This window comes from Schistocerca serialis, chromosome 10 (genome assembly GCF_023864345.2).
Source record: "Schistocerca serialis cubense isolate TAMUIC-IGC-003099 chromosome 10, iqSchSeri2.2, whole genome shotgun sequence".
Taxonomy (NCBI): Eukaryota; Metazoa; Arthropoda; class Insecta; order Orthoptera; family Acrididae; genus Schistocerca; species Schistocerca serialis.
The window spans coordinates 21,514,864-21,542,798 of NC_064647.1; positions in this window are offsets into that span (position 1 = coordinate 21,514,864).

Below are 27,935 nucleotides of genomic sequence, written 5' to 3' on the forward strand. Positions count from 1 at the left end.
GTCAATAAGAAGGTAACAGGGATACAGTAAACATGAAGTGAAGCATCGGAATCTAAAGCTGCACTCACAGGAGAGGTTCATATCATAGAAAGTGAGACTGTCAGTCCTCTTGTACTGAAGTCGGCATTGTGCCTTTTGTATTAAATTCGGATGCAATTTCTGTGTTTCATCGACAATAAGAAGGTTCAAGGGATACAGTAAACCTGAAGTGAAGCATCGGAATCCAAAACTGCACGCACAGGAGAGGTTCATATCATAGAAAGTTAGAGTGTCAGTCCCCTTGTACTTAAGTCGGCATTGTGACTTTTTGTATTAAATTCGGATGCAATTTCTGTGTTTCATCGTCAATAAGAAGGTCCAAGGGATACAGTAAACCTAAAGTGAAGTATCGGAATCTAAAACTGGACTCACAGGAGAGGTTCATATCATAGAAAGTGAGAGTGTCAGTCCTCTTGTACTTAAGTCGGCATTGTGCCTTTTGTATTAAATTCGGATGCATTTTCTGTGTTTCATCGTCAATGAGAAGGTCCAAAGGATACAGTAAAACTGAAGTGATGCATCGGAATCTAAAACTGGACTCACAGGAGAGGTTCATATCATAGAAAGTGAGAGTGTCAGTCCTCTTTTACATAAGTCGGCATTGTGCCTTTTGTTTTAAATTCGGACGCAATTTCTGTGTTTCATCGTCAGTAAGAAGGTCCAAGGGATACAGTAAACCTGAAGTGAAGCATAGGAATCTAAAACTGGACTCACAGGAGAGGTTCATATCATAGGAAGTGAGAGTGTCAGTCCACTTGTACTTAAGTCGGGATTGTGCCTTTTATTTAAATTCGGATGCAATTTCTGTACTTCATCGTCAAGAAGAAGGTCCAAGGGATACAGTAAACCTGAAGTGAAGCATCGGAATCTAAAACTGGACCCACAGGAGAGGTTCATATCTTAGAAAGTGAGAGTGTCAGTCCTCTTGTACTTAAGTCGGCATTGTGACTTTTTGTATTACATTCGGATGCAATTTCTGTGTTTCATCGTCAATAAGAAGGTCCAAGGGATACAGTAAAGCTAAAGTGAAGCATCTGAATCTAAAACTGGCCTCACAGGAGAGGTTCATATCATCGAAAGTGAGAGTGTCAGTCCTCTTGTACTTTAGTCGGCATTGTACCTTTTGTATTAAATTCGGATGCAATTTCTGTGTTTCATCGTCAATAAGAAGGTCCAAGGGACACAGTTAACCTGAAGTGAAGCATCGGAATCTAAAACTGGACTCACAGGAGAGGTTCATATCATAGAAAGTGAGAGTGTCAGTCCCCTTGTACTTAAGTCGGCATTGTGACTTTTTGTATTAAATTCGGATGCAATTTCTGTGTTTCATCGTCAATAAGAAGGTCCAAGGGATACAGTAAACCTAAAGTGAAGTATCGGAATCTAAAACTGGACTCACAGGAGAGGTTCATATCATAGAAAGTGAGAGTGTCAGTCCTCTTGTACTTAAGTCAGCATTGTGCCTTTTGTATTAAATTCGGATGCATTTTCTGTGTTTCATCGTCAATGAGAAGGTCCAAAGGATACAGTAAAACTGAAGTGAAGCAGCGGAATCTAAAACTGGACTCACAGGAGAGGTTCATATCATAGAAAGTGAGAGTGTCAGTCCTCTTTTACATAAGTCGGCATTGTGCCTTTTGTTTTAAATTCGTACGCAATTTCTGTGTTTCATCGTCAGTAAATAGGTCCAAGGGATACAGTAAACCTGAAGTGAAGCATCGGAATCTAAAACTGGACTCACAGGAGAGGTTCATATCATAGGAAGTGAGAGTGTCAGTCCACTCGTACTTAAGTCGGGATTGTGCCTTTTATTTAAATTCGGATGCAATTTCTGTACTTCATCGTCAAGAAGAAGGTCCAAGGGATACAGTAAACCTGAAGTGAAGCATCGGAATCTAAAACTGGACCCACAGGAGAGGTTCATATCTTAGAAAGTGAGAGTGTCAGTCCTCTTGTACTTAAGTCGGCATTGTGACTTTTTGTATTACATTCGGATGCAATTTCTGTGTTTCATCGTCAATAAGAAGGTCCAAGGGATACAGTAAAGCTAAAGTGAAGCATCTGAATCTAAAACTGGCCTCACAGGAGAGGTTCATATCATCGAAAGTGAGAGTGTCAGTCCTCTTGTACTTTAGTCGGCATTGTACCTTTTGTATTAAATTCGGATGCAATTTCTGTGTTTCATCGTCAATAAGAAGGTCCAAGGGACACAGTTAACCTGAAGTGAAGCATCGAATCTAAAACTGGACTCACAGGAGAGGTTCATATCATAGAAAGTGAGAGTGTCAGTCCTCTTGTACTTAAGTCGGCATTGTGACTTTTTGTATTAAATTCGGATGCAATTTCTGTGTTTCGTCGTCAATAAGAAGGTCCAAGGGATACAGTAAACCTAAAGTGAAGCATCGGAATCTAAAACTGGAATCACAGGAGAGGTTCATATCATAGAAAGTGAGAGTGTCAGTCCTCTTGTACTGAAGTCGGCATTGTGCCTTTTGTATTAAATTCGGATGCATTTTCTGTGTTTCATCGTCAATGAGAAGGTCCAAGGGATACAGTAAAACTGAAGTGAAGCATCGGAATCTAAAACTGGACTCACAGGAGAGGTTCATATCATAGAAAGTGAGAGTGTCAGTCCTCTTGTACATAAGTCGGCATTGTGCCTTTTGTTTTAAATTCGGACGCAATTTCTGTGTTTCATCGTCAGTAAGAAGGTCCAAGGGATACAGTAAACCTGAAGTGAAGCATCGGAATCTAAAACTGGACTCACAGGAGAGGTTCATATCATAGGAAGTGAGAGTGTCAGTCCTCTTGTACTAAAGTCGGCATTGCGCCTTTTATTTAAATTCGGATGCAATTTCTGTACTTCATCGTCAAGAAGAAGGTCCAAGGGATACAGTAAACCTGAAGTGAAGCATCGGAATCTAAAACTGGACCCACAGAAGAGGTTCATATCATAGAAAGTGAGAGTGTCAGTCCTCTTGTACTTAAGTCGGCATTGTGAATTTTTGTATTAAATTTGGATGCAATTTCTGTGTTTCATCGTCAATAAGGAGGTCCAAGGGATACAGTAAACCTAAAGTGTAGCATCTGAATCTAAAACTGGCCTCACAGGAGAGGTTCATCTCATAGAAAGTGAGAGTGTCAGTCCTCTTGTACTTAAGTCGGCATTGTGCCTTTTGTATTAAATTCGGATGCACTTCCTGTGTTTCATCGTCAATGAGAAGGTCCAAGGGATACAATAAAACTGAAGTGAAGCATCGGAATCTAAAACTGGACTCACAGGAGAGGTTCATATCATAGAAAGTGAGAGTGTCAGTCCTCTTGTACTTAAGTCGGCATTGTGCCTTTTGTATTAAATTCGGATGCAATTTCTGTGTTTCATCGTCAATAAGAAGGTCCAAGGGACACAGATAACCTGAAGTGAAGCATCGGAATCTAAAACTGGACTCACAGGAGCGGTTCATATCATAGAAAGTGAGAATATCAGTCCTCTTGTACTTAAGTCGGCATTGTGCCTTTTCTATTAAATTTGGATGCAATTTCTGTGTTTCATCATCAATAAGAGGGTAATAGGGATACAGTAAACCTGAAGTGAAGCATCGGAATCTAAAACTGCACTCACAGGGTAGGTTCATATCATAGAAAGTGAGAGTGTCCGTCCTCTTGTACATAAGTCGGCATTGTGCCTTTTGTATTAAATTAGGGTGCAATTTCTGTGTTTCATCGTCAATAAGAGGGTAATAGGGATACAGTAAACCTGAAGTGAAGCATCGGAATCTAAAACTGCACTCACAGGAGAGGTTCATATCATAGAAAATGAGAGTGTCAGTCCTCATGTACTTAATTCGGCATTGTGCCTTTTGTATTAAATTCGGATGCAATTTCTGTGTTTCATCGTCAATAAGAAGGTCCAAGGGATACACTAAACCTGAAGTGAAGCATCGGAATCCAAAACTGGACTCACAGGAGAGGTTCATATCATAGAAAGTGAGAGTGTCAGTCCTCTTGTACTTAAGTCGTCAATGTGGGATTTGTATTAAATTCGGATGGAATTTCTGTGTTTCATCGTCAATGAGAAGTTCCAAGGGATACAGTAAACCTGAAGTGAAGCATCGGAATCTAAAACTGGACTCAAAGGAGAAGTTCATATCATAGAAAGTGAGAGTGTCCGTCCTCTTCTACATAAGTCGGCATTGTGCCTTTTGTATTAAATTAGGGTGCAATTTCTGTGTTTCATCGTCAATAAGAAGGTCCCAGGGATGCAGTAATAATCAAGTGAAGCATCGGAATCTAAAGCTGCACTCGCAGGAGAGGTACATATTATAGAAAGTGAAAGTGTCAGTCCTCTTGTACTTAAGTCGGCATTGTGCCTTTTGTATTAAATTCGGATGCAAATTCTGTGTTTCATCGTCAATAAGAAGGTCCAAGGGATACAGTAAATCTGAAGTGAAGCATCGGAATCTAAAACTGCACCCACAGGAGAGGTTCGTATCATAGATAGTGAGAGTGTCAGTCCTCTTTTACTTAAGTCGGCATTGTGCGTTTTGTATTAAATTCGGATGCAATTTCTGTGTTTCATCGTCAATAAGAAGGTCCAAGGGATACATTAAATCTGATGTGAAGCATCGGAATCAAAAACTATACTCACAGGAGAGGTTCATATCATAGAAACTGAGGGTGTTAGTCCTCTTGTACTTTAGTCGGCATTGTGCCATTTGCATTAAATTCGGATGCAATTTCTGTGTTTCATCGTCAATAAGAAGGTCCAAGGGATACAGTAAACCTGAAGTGAAGCATCGGAATCTAAAACTGCACTCACAGGAGAGGTTCATTTCATAGAAAGTGAGAGTGTCAGTCCTCTTGTACTTAAGTCGGCATTGTGCCTTTTCTATTAAATTCGGATGCAATTTCTGTGTTAAATCGTCAATAAGAAGGTCCAAGGCATACAGTAAACCTGAAGTGAAGCATCGGGATCTAAAACTGCACTCACAGGAGAAGTTCATATCATAGAATGTGAGAGTGTCAGTCCTCTTGTACTTAAGTCGGCATTGTGCCTTCTGTATTAAATTCGGGTGCAATTTCTGTGTTTCATCGTCAATAAGAAGGTAACAGGGATACAGTAAACATGAAGTGAAGCATCGGAATCTAAAGCTGCACTCACAGGAGAGGTTCATATCATAGAAAGTGAGACTGTCAGTCCTCTTGTACTGAAGTCGGCATTGTGCCTTTTGTATTAAATTCGGATGCAATTTCTGTGTTTCATCGACAATAAGAAGGTTCAAGGGATACAGTAAACCTGAAGTGAAGCATCGGAATCCAAAACTGCACGCACAGGAGAGGTTCATATCAGAGAAAGTTAGAGTGTCAGTCCCCTTGTACTTAAGTCGGCATTGTGACTTTTTGTATTAAATTCGGATGCATTTTCTGTGTTTCATCGTCAATGAGAAGGTCCAAAGGATACAGTAAAACTGAAGTGATGCATCGGAATCTAAAACTGGACTCACAGGAGAGGTTCATCTCATAGAAAGTGAGAGTGTCAGTCCTCTTGTACTTAAGTCGGCATTGTGCCTTTTGTATTAAATTCGGATGCACTTCCTGTGTTTCATCGTCAATGAGAAGGTCCAAGGGATACAATAAAACTGAAGTGAAGCATCGGAATCTAAAACTGGACTCACAGGAGAGGTTCATATCATAGAAAGTGAGAGTGTCAGTCCTCTTGTACTTAAGTCGGCATTGTGCCTTTTGTATTAAATTCGGATGCAATTTCTGTGTTTCATCGTCAATAAGAAGGTCCAAGGGACACAGTTAACCTGAAGTGAAGCATCGGAATCTAAAACTGGACTCACAGGAGCGGTTCATATCATAGAAAGTGAGAATATCAGTCCTCTTGTACTTAAGTCGGCATTGTGCCTTTTCTATTAAATTTGGATGCAATTTCTGTGTTTCATCATCAATAAGAGGGTAATAGGGATACAGTAAACCTGAAGTGAAGCATCGGAATCTAAAACTGCACTCACAGGGTAGGTTCATATCATAGAAAGTGAGAGTGTCCGTCCTCTTGTACATAAGTCGGCATTGTGCCTTTTGTATTAAATTAGGGTGCAATTTCTGTGTTTCATCGTCAATAAGAGGGTAATAGGGATACAGTAAACCTGAAGTGAAGCATCGGAATCTAAAACTGCACTCACAGGAGAAGTTCATATCATAGAAAATGAGAGTGTCAGTCCTCTTGTACTTAATTCGGCATTGTGCCTTTTGTATTAAATTCGGATGCAATTTCTGTGTTTCATCGTCAATAAGAAGGTCCAAGGGATACACTAAACCTGAAGTGAAGCATCGGAATCCAAAACTGGACTCACAGGAGAGGTTCATATCATAGAAAGTGAGAGTGTCAGTCCTCTTGTACTTAAGTCGTCAATGTGGGATTTGTATTAAATTCGGATGGAATTTCTGTGTTTCATCGTCAATAAGAAGTTCCAAGGGATACAGTAAACCTGAAGTGAAGCATCGGAATCTAAAACTGGACTCAAAGGAGAAGTTCATATCATAGAAAGTGAGAGTGTCCGTCCTCTTCTACATAAGTCGGCATTGTGCCTTTTGTATTAAATTAGGGTGCAATTTCTGTGTTTCATCGTCAATAAGAGGGTAATAGGGATACAGTAAACCTGAAGTGAAGCATCGGAATCTAAAACTGCACTCACAGGAGAGGTTCATATCATAGAAAATGAGAATGTCAGTCCTCTTGTACTTAATTCGGCATTGTGCCTTTTGTATTAAATTCGGATGCAATTTCTGTGTTTCATCGTCAATAAGAAGGTCCAAGGGATACACTAAACCTGAAGTGAAGCATCGGAATCCAAAACTGGACTCACAGGAGAGGTTCATATCATAGAAAGTGAGAGTGTCAGTCCTCTTGTACTTAAGTCGTCAATGTGGGATTTGTATTAAATTCGGATGGAATTTCTGTGTTTCATCGTCAATAAGAAGTTCCAAGGGATACAGTAAACCTGAAGTGAAGCATCGGAATCTAAAACTGGACTCAAAGGAGAAGTTCATATCATAGAAAGTGAGAGTGTCCGTCCTCTTCTACATAAGTCGGCATTGTGCCTTTTATATTAAATTAGGGTGCAATTTCTGTGTTTCATCGTCAATAAGAAGGTCCCAGGGATACAGTAATAATCAAGTGAAGCATCGGAATCTAAAGCTGCACTCGCAGGAGAGGTACATATTATAGAAAGTGAAAGTGTCAGTCCTCTTGTACTTAAGTCGGCATTGTGCCTTTTGTATTAAATTCGGATGCAAATTCTGTGTTTCATCGTCAATAAGAAGGTCCAAGGGATACAGTAAATCTGAAGTGAAGCATCGGAATCTAAAACTGCACCCACAGGAGAGGTTCGTATCATAGATAGTGAGAGTGTCAGTCCTCTTTTACTTAAGTCGGCATTGTGCGTTTTGTATTAAATTCGGATGCAATTTCTGTGTTTCATCGTCAATAAGAAGGTCCAAGGGATACATTAAATCTGATGTGAAGCATCGGAATCAAAAACTATACTCACAGGAGAGGTTCATATCATAGAAACTGAGGGTGTTAGTCCTCTTGTACTTTAGTCGGCATTGTGCCATTTGCATTAAATTCGGATGCAATTTCTGTGTTTCATCGTCAATAAGAAGGTCCAAGGGATACAGTAAACCTGAAGTGAAGCATCGGAATCTAAAACTGCACTCACAGGAGAGGTTCATTTCATAGAAAGTGAGAGTGTCAGTCCTCTTGTACTTTAGTCGGCATTGTGCCTTTTCTATTAAATTCGGATGCAATTTCTGTGTTAAATCGTCAATAAGAAGGTCCAAGGCATACAGTAAACCTGAAGTGAAGCATCGGGATCTAAAACTGCACTCACAGGAGAAGTTCATATCATAGAATGTGAGAGTGTCAGTCCTCTTGTACTTAAGTCGGCATTGTGCCTTCTGTATTAAATTCGGGTGCAATTTCTGTGTTTCATCGTCAATAAGAAGGTAACAGGGATACAGTAAACATGAAGTGAAGCATCGGAATCTAAAGCTGCACTCACAGGAGAGGTTCATATCATAGAAAGTGAGACTGTCAGTCCTCTTGTACTGAAGTCGGCATTGTGCCTTTTGTATTAAATTCGGATGCAATTTCTGTGTTTCATCGACAATAAGAAGGTTCAAGGGATACAGTAAACCTGAAGTGAAGCATCGGAATCCAAAACTGCACGCACAGGAGAGGTTCATATCATAGAAAGTTAGAGTGTCAGTCCCCTTGTACTTAAGTCGGCATTGTGACTTTTTGTATTAAATTCGGATGCATTTTCTGTGTTTCATCGTCAATGAGAAGGTCCAAAGGATACAGTAAAACTGAAGTGATGCATCGGAATCTAAAACTGGACTCACAGGAGAGGTTCATCTCATAGAAAGTGAGAGTGTCAGTCCTCTTGTACTTAAGTCGGCATTGTGCCTTTTGTATTAAATTCGGATGCACTTCCTGTGTTTCATCGTCAATGAGAAGGTCCAAGGGATACAATAAAACTGAAGTGAAGCATCGGAATCTAAAACTGGACTCACAGGAGAGGTTCATATCATAGAAAGTGAGAGTGTCAGTCCTCTTGTACTTAAGTCGGCATTGTGCCTTTTGTATTAAATTCGGATGCAATTTCTGTGTTTCATCGTCAATAAGAAGGTCCAAGGGACACAGTTAACCTGAAGTGAAGCATCGGAATCTAAAACTGGACTCACAGGAGCGGTTCATATCATAGAAAGTGAGAATATCAGTCCTCTTGTACTTAAGTCGGCATTGTGCCTTTTCTATTAAATTTGGATGCAATTTCTGTGTTTCATCATCAATAAGAGGGTAATAGGGATACAGTAAACCTGAAGTGAAGCATCGGAATCTAAAACTGCACTCACAGGGTAGGTTCATATCATAGAAAGTGAGAGTGTCCGTCCTCTTGTACATAAGTCGGCATTGTGCCTTTTGTATTAAATTAGGGTGCAATTTCTGTGTTTCATCGTCAATAAGAGGGTAATAGGGATACAGTAAACCTGAAGTGAAGCATCGGAATCTAAAACTGCACTCACAGGAGAGGTTCATATCATAGAAAATGAGAGTGTCAGTCCTCTTGTACTTAATTCGGCATTGTGCCTTTTGTATTAAATTCGGATGCAATTTCTGTGTTTCATCGTCAATAAGAAGGTCCAAGGGATACACTAAACCTGAAGTGAAGCATCGTTATCCAAAACTGGACTCACAGGAGAGGTTCATATCATAGAAAGTGAGAGTGTCAGTCCTCTTGTACTTAAGTCGTCAATGTGGGATTTGTATTAAATTCGGATGGAATTTCTGTGTTTCATCGTCAATAAGAAGTTCCAAGGGATACAGTAAACCTGAAGTGAAGCATCGGAATCTAAAACTGGACTCAAAGGAGAAGTTCATATCATAGAAAGTGAGAGTGTCCGTCCTCTTCTACATAAGTCGGCATTGTGCCTTTTATATTAAATTAGGGTGCAATTTCTGTGTTTCATCGTCAATAAGAAGGTCCCAGGGATGCAGTAATAATCAAGTGAAGCATCGGAATCTAAAGCTGCACTCGCAGGAGAGGTACATATTATAGAAAGTGAAAGTGTCAGTCCTCTTGTACTTAAGTCGGCATTGTGCCTTTTGTATTAAATTCGGATGCAAATTCTGTGTTTCATCGTCAATAAGAAGGTCCAAGGGATACAGTAAATCTGAAGTGAAGCATCGGAATCTAAAACTGCACCCACAGGAGAGGTTCGTATCATAGATAGTGAGAGTGTCAGTCCTCTTTTATTTAAGTCGGCATTGTGCGTTTTGTATTAAATTCGGATGCAATTTCTGTGTTTCATCGTCAATAAGAAGGTCCAAGGGATACATTAAATCTGATGTGAATCATCGGAATCAAAAACTATACTCACAGGAGAGGTTCATATCATAGAAACTGAGGGTGTTAGTCCTCTTGTACTTTAGTCGGCATTGTGCCATTTGCATTAAATTCGGATGCAATTTCTGTGTTTCATCGTCAATAAGAAGGTCCAAGGGATACAGTAAACCTGAAGTGAAGCATCGGAATCTAAAACTGCACTCACAGGAGAGGTTCATTTCATAGAAAGTGAGAGTGTCAGTCCTCTTGTACTTAAGTCGGCATTGTGCCTTTTCTATTAAATTCGGATGCAATTTCTGTGTTAAATCGTCAATAAGAAGGTCCAAGGCATACAGTAAACCTGAAGTGAAAACTGCACTCACAGGAGATGTTCATATCATAGAATGTGAGAGTGTCAGTCCTCTTGTACTTAAGTCGGCATTGTCCCTTCTGTATTAAATTCGGGTGCAATTTCTGTGTTTCATCGTCAATAAGAAGGTAACAGGGATACAGTAAACATGAAGTGAAGCATCGGAATCTAAAGCTGCACTCACAGGAGAGGTTCATATCATAGAAAGTGAGACTGTCAGTCCTCTTGTACTGAAGTCGGCATTGTGCCTTTTGTATTAAATTCGGATGCAATTTCTGTGTTTCATCGACAATAAGAAGGTTCAAGGGATACAGTAAACCTGAAGTGAAGCATCGGAATCCAAAACTGCACGCACAGGAGAGGTTCATATCATAGAAAGTTAGAGTGTCAGTCCCCTTGTACTTAAGTCGGCATTGAGACTTTTTGTATTAAATTCGGATGCAATTTCTGTGTTTCATCGTCAATAAGAAGGTCCAAGGGATACAGTAAACCTAAAGTGAAGTATCGGAATCTAAAACTGGACTCACAGGAGAGGTTCATATCATAGAAAGTGAGAGTGTCAGTCCTCTTGTACTTAAGTCGGCATTGTGCCTTTTGTATTAAATTCGGATGCATTTTCTGTGTTTCATCGTCAATGAGAAGGTCCAAAGGATACAGTAAAACTGAAGTGATGAACCGGAATCTAAAACTGGACTCACAGGAGAGGTTCATATCATAGAAAGTGAGAGTGTCAGTCCTCTTTTACATAAGTCGGCATTGTGCCTTTTGTTTTAAATTCGGACGCAATTTCTGTGTTTCATCGTCAGTAAGAAGGTCCAAGGGATACAGTAAACCTGAAGTGAAGCATAGGAATCTAAAACTGGACTCACAGGAGAGGTTCATATCATAGGAAGTGAGAGTGTCAGTCCACTAGTACTTAAGTCGGGATTGTGCCTTTTATTTAAATTCGGATGCAATTTCTGTACTTCATCGTCAAGAAGAAGGTCCAAGGGATACAGTAAACCTGAAGTGAAGCATCGGAATCTAAAACTGGACCCACAGGAGAGGTTCATATCTTAGAAAGTGAGAGTGTCAGTCCTCTTGTACTTAAGTCGGCATTGTGACTTTTTGTATTACATTCGGATGCAATTTCTGTGTTTCATCGTCAATAAGAAGGTCCAAGGGATACAGTAAAGCTAAAGTGAAGCATCTGAATCTAAAACTGGCCTCACAGGAGAGGTTCATATCATCGAAAGTGAGAGTGTCAGTCCTCTTGTACTTTAGTCGGCATTGTACCTTTTGTATTAAATTCGGATGCAATTTCTGTGTTTCATCGTCAATAAGAAGGTCCAAGGGACACAGTTAACCTGAAGTGAAGCATCGGAATCTAAAACTGGACTCACAGGAGAGGTTCATATCATAGAAAGTGAGAGTGTCAGTCCCCTTGTACTTAAGTCGGCATTGTGACTTTTTGTATTAAATTCGGATGCAATTTCTGTGTTTCATCGTCAATAAGAAGGTCCAAGGGATACAGTAAACCTAAAGTGAAGTATCGGAATCTAAAACTGGACTCACAGGAGAGGTTCATATCATAGAAAGTGAGAGTGTCAGTCCTCTTGTACTTAAGTCGGCATTGTGCCTTTTGTATTAAATTCGGATGCATTTTCTGTGTTTCATCGTCAATGAGAAGGTCCAAAGGATACAGTAAAACTGAAGTGAAGCATCGGAATCTAAAACTGGACTCACAGGAGAGGTTCATATCATAGAAAGTGAGAGTGTCAGTCCTCTTTTACATAAGTCGGCATTGTGCCTTTTGTTTTAAATTCGGACGCAATTTCTGTGTTTCATCGTCAGTAAGAAGGTCCAAGGGATACAGTAAACCTGAAGTGAAGCATCGGAATCTAAAACTGGACTCACAGGAGAGGTTCATATCATAGGAAGTGAGAGTGTCAGTCCACTTGTACTTAAGTCGGGATTGTGCCTTTTATTTAAATTCGGATGCAATTTCTGTACTTCATCGTCAAGAAGAAGGTCCAAGGGATACAGTAAACCTGAAGTGAAGCATCGGAATCTAAAACTGGACCCACAGGAGAGGTTCATATCTTAGAAAGTGAGAGTGTCAGTCCTCTTGTACTTAAGTCGGCATTGTGACTTTTTGTATTACATTCGGATGCAATTTCTGTGTTTCATCGTCAATAAGAAGGTCCAAGGGATACAGTAAAGCTAAAGTGAAGCATCTGAATCTAAAACTGGCCTCACAGGAGAGGTTCATATCATCGAAAGTGAGAGTGTCAGTCCTCTTGTACTTTAGTCGGCATTGTACCTTTTGTATTAAATTCGGATGCAATTTCTGTGTTTCATCGTCAATAAGAAGGTCCAAGGGACACAGTTAACCTGAAGTGAAGCATCGGAATCTAAAACTGGACTCACAGGAGAGGTTCATATCATAGAAAGTGAGAGTGTCAGTCCTCTTGTACTTAAGTCGGCATTGTGACTTTTTGTATTAAATTCGGATGCAATTTCTGTGTTTCGTCGTCAATAAGAAGGTCCAAGGGATACAGTAAACCTAAAGTGAAGCATTGGAATCTAAAACTGGAATCACAGGAGAGGTTCATATCATAGAAAGTGAGAGTGTCAGTCCTCTTGTACTGAAGTCGGCATTGTGCCTTTTGTATTAAATTCGGATGCATTTTCTGTGTTTCATCGTCAATGAGAAGGTCCAAGGGATACAGTAAAACTGAAGTGAAGCATCGGAATCTAAAACTGGACTCACAGGAGAGGTTCATATCATAGAAAGTGAGAGTGTCAGTCCTCTTGTACATAAGTCGGCATTGTGCCTTTTGTTTTAAATTCGGACGCAATTTCTGTGTTTCATCGTCAGTAAGAAGGTCCAAGGGATACAGTAAACCTGAAGTGAAGCATCGGAATCTAAAACTGGACTCACAGGAGAGGTTCATATCATAGGAAGTGAGAGTGTCAGTCCTCTTGTACTAAAGTCGGCATTGCGCCTTTTATTTAAATTCGGATGCAATTTCTGTACTTCATCGTCAAGAAGAAGGTCCAAGGGATACACTAAACCTGAAGTGAAGCATCGGAATCCAAAACTGGACTCACAGGAGAGGTTCATATCATAGAAAGTGAGAGTGTCAGTCCTCTTGTACTTAAGTCGTCAATGTGCGATTTGTATTAAATTCGGATGGAATTTCTGTGTTTCATCGTCAATAAGAAGTTCCAAGGGATACAGTAAACCTGAAGTGAAGCATCGGAATCTAAAACTGGACTCAAAGGAGAAGTTCATATCATAGAAAGTGAGAGTGTCCGTCCTCTTGTACATAAGTCGGCATTGTGCCTTTTGTATTAAATTAGGGTGCAATTTCTGTGTTTCATCGTCAATAAGAGGGTAATAGGGATACAGTAAACCTGAAGTGAAGCATCGGAATCTAAAACTGCACTCACAGGAGAGGTTCATATCATAGAAAATGAGAGTGTCAGTCCTCATGTACTTAATTCGGCATTGTGCCTTTTGTATTAAATTCGGATGCAATTTCTGTGTTTCATCGTCAATAAGAAGGTCCAAGGGATACACTAAACCTGAAGTGAAGCATCGGAATCCAAAACTGGACTCACAGGAGAGGTTCATATCATAGAAAGTGAGAGTGTCAGTCCTCTTGTACTTAAGTCGTCAATGTGCGATTTGTATTAAATTCGGATGGAATTTCTGTGTTTCATCGTCAATAAGAAGTTCCAAGGGATACAGTAAACCTGAAGTGAAGCATCGGAATCTAAAACTGGACTCAAAGGAGAAGTTCATATCATAGAAAGTGAGAGTGTCCGTCCTCTTCTACATAAGTCGGCATTGTGCCTTTTATATTAAATTAGGGTGCAATTTCTGTGTTTCATCGTCAATAAGAAGGTCCCAGGGATGCAGTAATAATCAAGTGAAGCATCGGAATCTAAAGCTGCACTCGCAGGAGAGGTACATATTATAGAAAGTGAAAGTGTCAGTCCTCTTGTACTTAAGTCGGCATTGTGCCTTCTGTATTAAATTCGGGTGCAATTTCTGTGTTTCATCGTCAATAAGAAGGTAACAGGGATACAGTAAACATGAAGTGAAGCATCGGAATCTAAAGCTGCACTCACAGGAGAGGTTCATATCATAGAAAGTGAGACTGTCAGTCCTCTTGTACTTAAGTCAGCATTGTGCCTTTTGTTTTAAATTCGGATGCAATTTCTGTGTTTCATCGTCAATAAGAAGGTCCAAGGGATACAGTAAACCTGAAGTGAAGCATCGGAATCTAAAACTGGACTCACAGGAGAGGTTCATATCATAGAAAGTGAGAGTGTCAGTCCTCTTGTACTTAAGTCGGCATTGTGACTTTTGTATTAAATTCCGATGCAATTTCTGTGTATCATCGTCAATAAGAAGGTCCAATGGATTCAGTAAACCTGAAGTGAAGCATCTGAATCTAAAACTGGACTCACAGGAGAGGTTCATATCATAGAGTGTGAGAGTGTCAGTCCTCTTGTACTTAAGTCGGCATTGTGCCTTTTGTTTTAAATTCGGATGCAATTTCTGTGTTACATCGTCAGTAAGAAGGTCCAAGGGATACAGTAAACCTGAAGTGAAGCATCGGAATCTAAAACTGGACTCACAGGAGAGGTTCATATCATAGAAAGTGAGAGTGTCAGTCCTCTTTTACTTTAGTCAGCATTGTGCCTTATGTTTTAAATTCGGATGCAATTTCTGTGTTTCATCGTCAATAAGAATGTCCAAGGGATACTGTAAACCCGAAGTGAAACATCGGAATCTAAAACTGGACTCACAGGAGAGGTTCATATAATAGAAAGTGAGAGTGTCAGTCCTCTTGTACTTAAGTCGGCATTGTGACTTTTGTATTAAATTCGGATACAATTTCTGTGTTTCATCGTCAATAAGAAGGTCCAAGGGATACAGTAAACCTGAAGTGAAGCATCGGAATCTAAAACTGGACTCACAGAAGAGGTTCATATCATAGAAAGTGAGAGTATCAGTCATCTTGTACTTAAGTCGGCATTGTGCCTTTTGTTTTATATTCGGATGCAATTTCTGTGTTTCATCGTCAGTAAGAAGGTCCAAGGGATACAGTAAACCTGAAGTGAAGCATCGGAATCTAAAACTGGACTCATAGGAAAGGTTCATATCATAGAAAGTGAGAGTGTCAGTGTTCTAGTACTTAAGTCGGCATTGTGCCTTTTGTATTAAATTCGGATGCAATTTCTGTGTTTCGTCGTCAATAAGAAAGTCCAAGGGTCACAGTAAACCTTAAGTGAAGCATCGGAATCTAAAACTGGACTCACAGGAGAGGTTCATATCATAGAAAGTGAGAGTGTGCGTCCTCTTGTACTTAAGTCGGCCATGTGACTTTTGTATTAAATTTGGATGCAATATCTGTGTATCATCGTCAATAAGAAGGTCCAAGGGATACAGTAAACCTGAAGTGAAGCATCGGTATCTAAAACTGGACTCACAGGAGAGGTTCATATCATAGAAATTGAGAGTGTCAGTCCTCTTGTACTTAAGTCGGCATTGTGCATTTTGTATAAATTCGGATGCAATTTCTGTGTTTCATCGTCAATAAGAAGGTCCAAGGGATACAGTAAACCTGAAGTGAAGCAACGGAATCTCAAACTGGACTCACAGGAGAGGTTCATATCATAGAAAGTTAGAGTGTCAGTCCTCTCGTACTTAAGTCGGCATTGTGCCTTTTGTATTAAATTCGGATGCAAATTCTGTGTTTCATCGTCAATAAGAAGGTCCAAGGGATACAGTAAACCTGAAGTGAAGCATCGGAATCTAAAACTGGACCCACAGGAGAGGTTCATATCTTAGAATGTGAGAGTGTCAGTCCTCTTGTACTTAAGTCGGCATTGTGACTTTTTGTATTAAATTCGGATGCAATTTCTGTGTTTCATCGTCAATAAGAAGGTCCAAGGGATACAGTAAACCTAAAGTGAAGCATCTGAATCTAAAACTGGCCTCACAGGAGAGGTTCATATCATAGAAAGTGAGAGTGTCAGTCCTCTTGTACTTAAGTCGGCATTGTGCCTTTTGTATTAAATTCGGATGCACTTTCTGTGTTTCATCGTCAATGAGAAGGTCCAAGGGATACAGTAAAACCGAAGTGAAGCATCGGAATCTAAAACTGGACTCACAGGAGAGGTTCATATCATAGAAAGTGAGAGTGTCAGTCCTCTTGTACTTAAGTCCGCATTGTGATTTTTGTATTAAATTCAGATGCAATTTCTGTGTTTCATCGTCAATAAGAAGGTCCAAGGGATACAGTAAAACTGAAGTGAAGCATCAGAATCTTAAACTGGACTCACGGGAGAGGTACATATCATAGAAAGTGAGACTGTCCGTCCTCTTGTACTTAAGTCGGCATTGTGCCTTTTGTCTTAAATTCGGATGCAATTTCTGTGTTTCATCGTCAATAAGAAGGTCCAAGCGATACAGTAAAAATGAAGTGAAGCATCGGAATCTAAAACTGGACTCACAGGAGAGGTTCATATCATATAAAGTGAGAGTGTCAGTCCTCTTGTACTTAAGTCGGCATTGTGACTTTTTGTATTAAATTCGGATGCATTTTCTGTGTTTCATCGTCAATAAGAAGGTCCAAGGGATACAGTAAACCTAAAGTGAAGCATCGGAATCTAAAACTGGACTCACAGGAGAGGTTCATACCATAGAAAGTGAGAGTGTCAGTCCTCTTGTACTTAAGTCCGCATTGTGATTTTTGTATTAAATTCAGATGCAATATCTGTGTTTCATCGTCAATAAGATGGTCCAAGGGATACAGTAAACCTGAAGTGAAGCATCGGAATCTAAAACTGGACTCACAGGAGAGGTTCATATCACAGAAAGTGAGAGTGTCAGTCCTCTTGTACTTAAGTCGGCATTGTGCCTTTTGTATTGAATTCGTATGCAATGTCTGTATTTCATCGTCAATAAGGAGGTCCAAGGGATACAGTAAACTTGAAATGAAGCATCGGAATCCAAAACTGGACTCACAGGAATGGTTCATATTATAGAAAGTGAGAGTGTCAGTCCTCTTGTACTTAAGTCGGCATTATGACTTTTGTATTAAATTCAGATGCATTTTCTGTGTTTCATCGTCAATAAGAAGGTCCAAGGGATACATAAACCTGAAGTGAAGCATCGGAATCTAACACTGGACTCACAGGAGAGGTTCATATCATAGAAAGTAAGAGTGTCTGTCCTCCTGTTCTTAAGTCGGCATTGTGACGTTTGTATTAAATTCGGATGCAATTTCTGTGTTTCATTGTCAATAAGCATGTCCAAGGGATACAGTAAACCTAAAGTGAAGCAACGGAATCTAAAACTGGACTCACAGGAGAGGTTCATATCATAGAAAGTGAGAGTGTCCTTCCTCTTGTACTTAAGTCGGCATTGTGCCTTTTGTCTTAAATTCGGATGCAATTTCTGTGTTTCATCGTCAATAAGAAGGTCCAAGGGATACACTAAACCTGAAGTGAAGCATCGGAATCTGAAACTGGACTCACAGGAGAGGTTCATATCAAAGAAAGTGTGAGTTTCAGTCCTCTTGTACTTAAGTCGGCATTGTGATTTTTGTATTAAATTTGGATGAAATTTCTGTGTTTCATCGTCAATAAGAAGGTACAAGGGATACAGTAAACCTGAAGTGAAGCATCGTAATCTAAAACTGGACTCACAGGAGACATTCATATCATAGAAAGTGAGAGTGTCAGTCCTCTTGTAAATAAGTCGGCATTGTGCCTTTTGTATTAAATTCGGATGCAATTTCTGTGTTTCATCGTCAATAAGCAGGTCCAAGGGATACAGTTAACCTGAAGTGAAGCATCGGAATCTAAAACTGGACTCACAGGAGAGGTTCATATCATAGAAAGTGAGAGTGTCAGTCCTCTTGTACTTAAGTCGGCATTGTGCCTTTTGTTTTAAATTCGGATGCAATTTCTGTGTTTCATCGTCAGTAAGAAGGTCCAACGGATACAGTAAACCTGAAGTGAAGCATCGGAATCTAAAACTGGACTCACAGTAGAGGTTCATATCATAGAAAGTGAGAGTGTCAGTCCTCTTGTACTTAAGTCAACATTGTGCCTTTTGTTTTAAATTCGGATGCAATTTCTGTGTTTCATCGTCAATAAGAAGGTCCAAGGGATACGGTAAACCTGAAGTGAAGCATCGGAATCTAAAACTGGACTCACAGGAGAGGTTCATATCATAGAAAGTGAGAGTGTCAGTCCTCTTGTACTTAAGTCGGCATTGTGACTTTTGTATTAAATTCCATTGCAATCTCTGTGTTTCATCGTCAATAAGAAGGTCCAATGGATACAGTAAACCTGAAGTGAAGCATCTGAATCCAAAACTGGACTCACAGGAGAGGTTCATATCATAGAAAGTGAGAGTGTCAGTCCTCTTGTACTTAAGTCGGCATTGTGCCTTTTGTTTTAAATTCGGTTGCAATTTCTGTGTTTCATCGTCAGTAAGAAGGTCCAAGGGATACAGTAAACCTGAAGTGAAACATCGGAATCTAAAACTGAACTCACAGGAGAGGTTCATATCATAGAAAGTGAGAGTGTCAGTCCTCTTGTACTTAAGCCGGCATTGTGACTTTTGTATTAAATTCTGATGCAATTTCTGTGTTTCATCGTCAATAAGAAGGTCCAATGGATACAGTGAACCTGAAGTAAGCATCGGAATCTAAAACTGGACTCACAGGAGAGGTTCATATCATAGAAAGTGAGAGTGTCAGTCCTCTTGTACTTAAGTCAGCATTGTGCCTTTTGTTTTATATTCGGATGCAATTTCTGTGTTTCATCGTCAGTAAGAAGGTCCAAGGGATACAGTCAACCTGAAGTGAAGCATCGGAATCTAAAACTGGACTCATAGGAAAGGTTCATATCATAGAAAGTGAGAGTGTCAGTGTTCTAGTACTTAAGTCGGCATTGTGCCTTTTGTATTAAATTCGGATGCAATTTCTGTGTTTCGTCGTCAATAAGAAGGTCCAAGGGTCACAGTAAACCTTAAGTGAAGCATCGGAATCTAAAACTGGACTCACAGGAGAGGTTCATATGATAGAAAGTGAGAGTGTGCGTCCTCATGTACTTAAGTCGGCATTGTGACTTTTGTATTAAATTTGGATGCAATATCTGTGTATCATCGTCAATAAGAAGGTCCAAGGGATACAGTAAACCTGAAGTGAAGCATCGGTATCTAAAACTGGACTCACAGGAGAGGTTCATATCATAGAAATTGAGAGTGTCAGACCTCTTGTACTTAAGTCGGCATTGTGCATTTTGTATTAAATTCGGATGCAATTTCTTTATTTCATCGTCAATAAGAAGGTCTAAGGGATACAGTAAACCTGAAGTGAAGCATCGGAATCTAAAACTGGACTCACAGGTGAGGTTGATATTATAAAAAATGAGAGTGTCAGTCCCCTTGTACATAAGTCGGCATTGTGCCTTTTGTATTAAATTCGGTTTCAATTTCTGTGTTTCATCGTCAATAAGAAGGTCCAAGGGATACAGTAAACCTGAAATGAAGCAACGGAATCTCAAACTGGACTCACAGGAGAGGTTCATATCATAGAAAGTGAGAGTGTCAGTCCTCTTGTACTTAAGTCGGCATTTTGCCTTTTGTAATAATTTCGGATGCAATTTCTGGGTTTCATCGTCAATGAGAAGGTCCAAGGGATACAGTAAACCTGAAGTGAAGCATCTGAATCTAAAACTGGACTCACAGGAGAGGTTCATATCATAGAACGTGAGAGTGTCAGTCCTCTTGTACTTAAGTCGGCATTGTGCCTTTTGTATTAAATTCGGATGCAATTTCTGTGTTTCATCGTCAATAAGAATTTCCAAGGGATACAGTAAACCTGAAGTGAAGCATCGGAATCTAAATCTGGACTCACAGGAGAGGTTCACATCAAGGAAAGTGAGAGTGTCAGTCCTCTTGTAAATAAGTCAGCATTATGCCTTTTGTATAAAATTCGGATGCAATTTCTGTGTTTCATCGTCAATAAGAAGGTCCAAGAGATACAGTAAACCTGAAGTGGAGCATCGGAATCTAAAACTGGACTCACAGGAGAGGTTCATATCATAGAAAGTGAGAGTGTCGGTCCTCTTGTACTGAAGTCGACATTGTGCCTTTTTTGTTAATTTCGGATGCAATTTCTGTGTTTCATCGTCAATAAGAAGGTCCAAGAGATACATTAAACCTGAAGTGCGGCATCGGAATCTAAAACTGGACTCACAGGAGAGGTTCATATCATAGATAGTGAGAGTGTCAGTCCTCTTGTACTTAAGTCGGCATTGTGCCTTTTGTATTAAATTCAGATGCAATATCTGTGTTTCATCGTCAATAAGAAGGTCCAAGGTATACAGTAAACCTGAAGTGAAGCATCGTAATCTAAAACTGGACTAACAGGAGAGTTTCATATCATAGAAAGTGATAGTGTCAGTCCTCTTGTAAATAAGTCCGCATTGTGTCTTTTGTATTAAATTCGGATGCAATTTCTGTGTTTCATCGTCAATAAGAAGGTCCAAGGGATACAGTAAACCTGGAGCATCGGAATCTAAAACTGGACTCACAGGAGGGGTTCATATCATAGAAAGTGAGAGTGTCATTCCACTTGTACTTAAGTCGGCATTGTGCCTTTTGCATTAAATTCGGATGCAATTTCTAAGTTTCATCGTCAATAAGAAGGTCCAAGGGATACAGTAAACCTGAAGTGAAGCATCGGAATCTAAAACTGGACTCACTGGAGAGGTTCATATCATAGAAAGTGAGAGTGTCCGTTTTCTTGTACTTAAGTCGGCATTGTGCCTTTTGTATTAAATTCGGATGCAATTTCTGTGTTTCATCGTCAATAAGAAGGTCCAAGGGACACAGTAAACCTGAAGTGAAGCATCGGAATCGAAAACTTCACGCACAGGAGAGGTTCATATCATAGAAAGTGAGAGTGTCAGTGTTCTTGTACCTCATTCGGCATGGTGCCTTTTGTATTAAATTCGGATACAATTTCTCTGTTTTATCGTCAATAAGAAGGTCAATGGGATACAGTAAACTTGAAATGAAGCATTTGAATGCAAAACTGGACTCACAGGAGAGTTTCATATCATAGAAAGTGATAGTGTCAGTCCTCTTGTAAATAAGTCAGCATTGTGCCTTTTGTATAAAATTCGGATGCAATTTCTGTGTTTCATCGTCAATAAGAAGGTCCAAGAGATACAGTAAACCTGAAGTGGAGCATCGGAATCTAAAACTGGACTCACAGGAGAGGTTCATATCATAGAAAGTGAGAGTGTCAGTCCTCTTGTACTGAAGTCGACATTGTGCCTTTTTTGTTAATTTCGGATGCAATTTCTGTGTTTCATCGTCAATAAGAAGGTCCAAGAGATACATTAAACCTGAAGTGCGGCATCGGAATCTAAAACTGGACTCACAGGAGAGGTTCATATCATAGATAGTGAGAGTGTCAGTCCTCTTGCACTTAAGTCGGCATTGTGCATTTTGTATTAAATTCGGATGCAATATCTGTGTTTCATCGTCAGTAAGAAGGTCCATGGGATACAGTAAACCTGAAGTGAAGCATCGGAATCTAAAACTGGACTCACAGGAGAGGTTCATATCATAGAAAGTGAGAGTGTCAGTCCTCTTGTACTTAAGGCGGCATAGTGACTTTTGTATTAAATTCGGATCCATTTTCTGTGTTTCATCGTCAATAAGAAGGTCCAAGGGATACAGTAAACCTGAAGTTAAGCATCGGAAACTAAAATTGGACTCACAAGAGAGGTTCATATCATAGAAAGTGAGAGTGTCAGTTCTCTTAGACCTAAGTCGGCATTGTGACTTTTGTATTAAATTCGGATGCAATTTCTTTGTATCATCGTCATAAGAAGTTCCAAGGGATACAGTATACCTGAAGTGCAGCATCGGAATCTAAAACTGGACTCACAGGAGAGTTTCCTATCATAGAAAGTGAGAGTGTCAGTCCTCTTGTACTTAAGACGGCATTGTGCTTTTTCTATTTAATTCGGATGCAATTTCTGTGTTTCATCGTCAATAAGAAGGTCAATGGGATACAGTAAACTTGAAATGAAGCATTTGAATGCAAAACTGGACTCACAGGAGTGGTTCATATCATAGAAAGTGAGAGTGTCAGTCCTATTGTACTTAAGTCGGCATTGTGACTTTTGTATTAAATTCGGATCCAATTTCTGTGTTTCATCGTCAATAAGAAGCTCCAAGGGATACAGTAAACCTGAAGTGAAGCATCGTAATCTAAAACTGGACTCACAGGAGAGTTATATATCATAGAAATTGAGAGTGTCAGTTCTCTTGTACTTAAGTCGGCATTGTGACTTTTGTATTAAATTCGGATGCAATTTCTTTGTATCATCGTCATATGAAGTTCCAAGGGATACAGTAAACCTGAAGTGAAGCATCGGTATCTAAAACTGGACTCACAGGAGACGTTCATATCATAGAAAGTGAGAGTGTCAGTCCTCATGTACTTAAGTCGGCATTGTGCCTTTTGTATTAAATTCGGATGCAATTTCTGTGTTTCATCGTCAATAAGAAGGTCCAAGGGATACAGTAAATCTGAAGTGAAGCATCTGAATCTAAAACTGGACTCACAGGAGAGGTTCATATCAAAGAAAGTGAGAATTTCAGTCCTCCTGTACTTAAGTCGGCATTGTGCCTTTTGTTTTAAATTCGGATGCAATTTCTGTGTTTCATCGTCAGTAAGAAGGTCCAAGGGATACAGTAAACCTTAAGTGAAGCATCGGAATCTAAAACTGGACTCACAGGAGAGGTTCATATCATAGAAAGTAAGAGTGTCAGTCCTCTTGTACTTTAGTCAGCATTGTGCCTTATGTTTTAAATTCGGATGCAATTTCTGTGTTTCATCGACAATAAGAAGGTCCAAGGGATACAGTAAACCCGAAGTGAAGCATCGGAATCTAAAACTGGACTCACAGGAGAGGTTCATATCATAGAAAGTGAGAGTGTCAGTCCTCTGGTCCTTAAGTCGGCATTTTGACTTTTGTAATAATTTCGGATGCAATTTCTGTGTTTCATCGTCAATAAGAAGGTCCAAGGGATACAGTAAACCTGAAGTGAAGCATCGGTATCTAAATCTGGACTCACAGGAGAGGTTCACATCAAGGAAAGTGAGAGTGTCAGTCCTGTTGTAAATAAGTCAGCATTGTGCCTTTTGTATTAAATTCGGATGCAATTTCTGTGTTTCATCGTCAATAAGGAGGTCCAAGGGATACAGTAAACCTGAAGTGGAGCATCGGAATCAAAAACTGGACTCACAGGAGAGGTTCATATTATAGAAAGTGAGAGTGTCAGTCCTCTTGTACTGAAGTCGACATTGTGCCTCTTGTGTTAAATTCGGATGCAATTTCTGTGTTTAATCGTAAATAAGAAGGTCCAAGGTATACAGTAATCCTGAAGTGAAGCATCGCAATCTAAGACTGGACTAACAGGAGAGGTGCATATCATAGAAAGTGAGAGTGTCAGTCCTCTTGTACTTAAGTCGGCATTGTGACTTTTGTATTAAAATCGGATGCAATATCTGTGTTTCAACGTCGATAAGAAGGTCCAAGGGATACATTAAACCTGAAGTGCGGCATCGGAATCTAAAACTGGACTCACAGGAGAGGTTCATATCATAGAAAGTGACAGTGTCAGTCCTCTTGTACTTAAGTCGGCATTGTGCCTTTTGTATTAAATTTAGATGCAATATCTGTGTTTCATCGTCAATAAGAAAGTCCAAGGTATACAGTAAAACTGAAGTGAAGAATCGTAATCTAAAACTGGACTAACAGGAGAGGTTCATATCATAGAAAGTGAGAGTGTCAGTCCTCTTGTACTTAAGTCGGCATTGTGACTTTTGTATTAAATTCGGATGCAATTTCTGTGTTTCATCGTCAATAAGAAGGTGCAAGGGATACAGTAAACCTGAAGTGAAGCATCTGAATCTAAAACTGGACTCACAGGATAGGTTCATTTCATAGACAGTGAGAGTGTCAGTTCTATTGTAATTAAGTCGGCATTGTGACTTTTGTATTAAATTCGGATGCAATTTCTTTGTATCAAAGTCATAAGAAGTACCAAGGGATACAGTAAACCTGAAAAGAAGCATCGGTATCTAAAACTGGACTCACAGGAGACGTTCATATCATAGAAAGTGAGAGTGTCAGTCCTCATGTACTTAAGTCGGCATTGTGCCTTTTGTATTAAATTCGGATGCAATTTCTGTGTTTCATCGTCAATAAGAAGGTCCAAGGGATACAGTAAATCTGAAGTGAAGCATCTGAATCTAAAACTGGACTCACAGGAGAGGTTCATATCATAGAAAGTGAGAGTGTCAGTCCGCTTGTACTTTAGTCGGCATTGTGCCTTTTGCATTAAATTCGGATGCCATTTCTGTGTTTCATCGTCAATAAGAAGGTCCAAGGGATACAGTAAACCTGAAGTGAAGCATCGGAATCTAAAACTCGACTCACAGGAGAGGTTCATATCATAGAAAGTGAGAGTGTCAGTCCTCTTGTACTTAAGTCGGCATTGTGCCTTTTGTATTAAATTCGGATCCAATTTCTGTGTTTCATCGTCAATAAGAAGGTCCAAGGGATACAGTAAACCTGAAGTGAAGCATCGGAATCTAAAACTCGACTCACAGGAGAGGTTCATATCATAGAAAGTGAGAGTGTCAGTCCTCTTGTACTTAAGTCGGCATTGTGACTTTTGTATTAAATTCGGATCCAATATCTGTGTGTCATCTCCAATAAGAAGGTCCAAGGGATACAGTGAACCTGAAGTGAAGCATTGGAATCTAAAACTGGACTCACAGGAGAGGTTCATATCATAGAAAGTGAGAGTGTCAGTTCTCTTGAACTTAAGTCGGCATTGTGACTTTTGTATTAAATTCGGATGCAATTTCTTTGTATCAACGTCATAAGAAGGTCCAAGGGATACAGTAAACCTGAAGTGAAGCATCGGTATCTAAAACTGGACTCACAGGAGAGGTTCATATCATAGAAAGTGAGAGTGTCCGTCCTCATGTACATAAGTCGGCATTGTGCCTTTCGTATTAAATTCGGATGCAAATTCTGTGTTTTATCGTCAATGAGAAGGTCCAAGGGATACAGTAAACCTGAAGTGAAGCATCGGAATCTAAAAGTGGACTCACAGGAGCGGTTGATATCATAGAAAGTGAGAGTGTCAGTCCGCTTGTACTTAAGTCGGCATTGTGCCTTTTGCATTAAATTCGGATGCAATTTCTGTGTTTCATTATCAATAAGAAGGTCCAAGGGACACAGTAAACCTGAAGTGAAGCATCGGAATCGAAAACTTCACGCACAGGAGAGGTTCATATCATAGGAAGTGAGAGTGTCAGTGTTCTTGTAATTCATTCGGCATGGTGCCTTTTGTATTAAATTCGGATACAATTTCTGTGTTTTATCGTCAATAAGAAGGTCCAAGGGATACAGTAAACCTGAAGTGAAGCATCGGTATCGTAAACTTGACTCACAGGAGCGGTTGATATCATAGGAAGTGAGAGTGTCAGTCCGCTTGTACTTAAGTCGGCATAGTGACTTTTGTATTAAATTCGGATGGAATTTCTGTGTTTCATCGTCAATAAGAAGGTCCAAGGGAAACAGTAAACCTGAAGTGAAGCATCGGAAACTAAAACTGGACTCACAGGAGAGTTTCCTATCATAGAAAGTGAGAGTGTCAGTCCTCTTGTACTTAAGTCGGCATTGTGCCTTTTCTATTAAATTTGGATGCAATTTCTGTGTTTCATCGTCAATAAGAAGGTTAATGGGATACAGTAAACTTGAAATGAAGCATTGGAATGCTAAACTGGACTCACCGGAGTGGTTCATATCATAGAAAGTGAGAGTGTCAGTCCTCTTGTACTTAAGTCGGCATTGTGACTTTTGTATTAAATTCGGGTCCAATTTCTGTGTTTCATCGTCAATAAGAAGGTCCAAGGGATACAGTAAACCTGAAGTGAAGCATCTGAATCTAAAACTGGACTCACAGGATAGGTTCATATCATAGTAAGTGAGAGTGTCAGTCCGCTTGTACTTAAGTCGGCATTGTGCCTTTTGCATTAAATTCGGATGCCATTTCTGTGTTTCATCGTCAATAAGAAGGTCCAAGGGATACAGTAAACCTGAAGTGAAGCATCGGAATCTAAAACTCGACTCACAGGAAAGGTTCATATCATAGAAAGTGAGAGTGTCAGTCCTCTTGTACTTAAGTCGGCATTGTGCCTTTTGTATTAAATTCGGATGCAATTTCTGTGTTTCATCGTCAATAAGAAGGTGCAAGGGATACAGTAAACCTGAAGTGAAGTATCGGAATCTAAAACTGGACTCACAGGAGAGGTTCATATCAAAGAAAGTGAGAATTTCAGTCCTCTTGTACTTAAGTCGGCATTGTGACTTTTGTATTAAATTCGGATCCAATTTCTGTGTTTCATCGTCAATAAGACTGTCCAAGGGATACAGTAAACCTGAAGTGAAGCATCTGAATCTAAAACTGGACTCACAGGATAGGTTCATTTCATAGACAGTGAGTGTGTCAGTTCTATTGTACTTAAGTCGGCATTGTGACTTTTGTATTAAATTCGGATGCAATTTCTTTGTATCAAAGTCATAAGAAGTACCAAGGGATACAGTAAACCTGAAGTGAAGCATCGGTATCTAAACCTGGACTCACAGGAGACGTTCATATCATAGAAAGTGAGAGTGTCAGTCCTCATGTACTTAAGTCGGCATTGTGCCTTTTGTATTAAATTCGGATGCAATTTCTGAGTTTCATCGTCAATAAGAAGGTCCAAGGGATACAGGAAATCTGAAGTGAAGCATCTGAATCTAAAACTGGACTCACAGGAGAGGTTCATATCATAGAAAGTGAGAGTGTCAGTCCGCTTGTACCTTAGTCGGCATTGTGCCTTTTGCATTAAATTCGGATGCCATTTCTGTGTTTCATCGTCAATAAGGAGGCCCAAGGGATACAGTAAACCTGAAGTGAAGCATCGGAATCTAAAACTCGACTCACAGGAGAGGTTCATATCATAGAAAGTGAGAGTGTCAGTCCTCTTGTACTTAAGTCGGCATTGTGCCTTTTGTATTAAATTCGGATGCAATTTCTGTGTTTCATCGTCAATAAGAAGGTGCAAGGGATACAGTAAACCTGATGTGAATCATCGGAATCTAAAACTGGACTCACAGGAGAGGTTCATATCATACGAAGTGAGAGTGTCAGTCCTCTTGTACTTAAGTCGGCATTGTGACTTTTGTATTAAATTCGGATGCAATTTCTATGTTTCATCGTCAATAAGAAGGTCCAAGGGATACATTAAACCTGAAGTGCAGCATCGGAATCTAAAACTGGACTCACAGGAGAGGTTCATATCATACGAAGTGAGAGTGTCAGTCCTCTTGTACTTAAGTCGGCATTGTGAGTTTTGCATTAAATTCGGATGCAATTTCTGTGTTTCATCTTCAATAAGAAGCTCCAAGCGATACAGTAAACCTGAAGTGAAGCATCGGAATCAAAACTGGACTCACTGGAGAGGTTCATA